This window comes from Setaria italica, chromosome IX (genome assembly GCF_000263155.2).
Source record: "Setaria italica strain Yugu1 chromosome IX, Setaria_italica_v2.0, whole genome shotgun sequence".
NCBI lineage: Eukaryota > Viridiplantae > Streptophyta > Magnoliopsida > Poales > Poaceae > Setaria > Setaria italica.
In genome coordinates this window covers 22460913-22461785 of record NC_028458.1, presented here as the reverse complement: position 1 = coordinate 22461785, position 873 = coordinate 22460913, and positions in this window count along the sequence as shown.

The following is an 873-nucleotide window of genomic DNA, read 5'->3' as shown; positions in this document are numbered from 1 at the left end:
AACTGGTCGATTCGATCTATTAGAGGGATAGTATTTCAGTGGCTGATATGCACAGCAGCCGATAGAAGTCTAACTCCAGCACGTTTGCATCTAAAAAGTACAGCAGCTTCTTAGGCCATGTTTAGTTACTCCCAACTCCCAACTTTGACACTATGCAAAAAGAAGATTCCCCATCACATCAAACTTGCGGTACATGCATAGAGTACTAAATGTAGATGAAATTAAAAACTAATTGCACAGTTTTGTTGTACTTTGCGAGACGAATCTTTTGAGCCTAATTAGTCAATATTTGGACAATAATTCACAAATACAAACGAAACGCTACAGTGTGCTACAGTGCTGTAACAGTAATTTGGCACCTCCCAAATTCCCCAACTAAACAAGGCCTTAGTGGGCTTCGAGACTCGAGACAGATCTTAACGCATGCAGCAATTGGCCGTACGTACCGTACTTGTTCAATTGAATATACAGTCTACTCCACGTACTACAATATGCAGACTGCAGGCAATTTCAAAATTCCAAGTATTGCTACCTCTCTCCACGTGGTCGTCAAACTGTTACGCCTGCGCATCACATGTATACTCTTTGGCCACATATCTGTGCAAGGTTCACAAACTTCTAGCTCATTGCTGCATTGTCAACTTAGCTACTTCCCCGCTCCATCAAATCCATGATCATCAATTATTCCAAGTTGTACTATACTTTGGCATGGTTGGATTCCTCTTGCTTATTTTTAGCACCCGTCACATCGAATGTTTAGATACTAATTAGGAGTATTAAACGTAGACTATTTACAAAACTCATTATATAAGTGGAGGCTAAACGGCGAGACGAATCTATTAAGCCTAATTAATCCATGATTTGACAATGTGT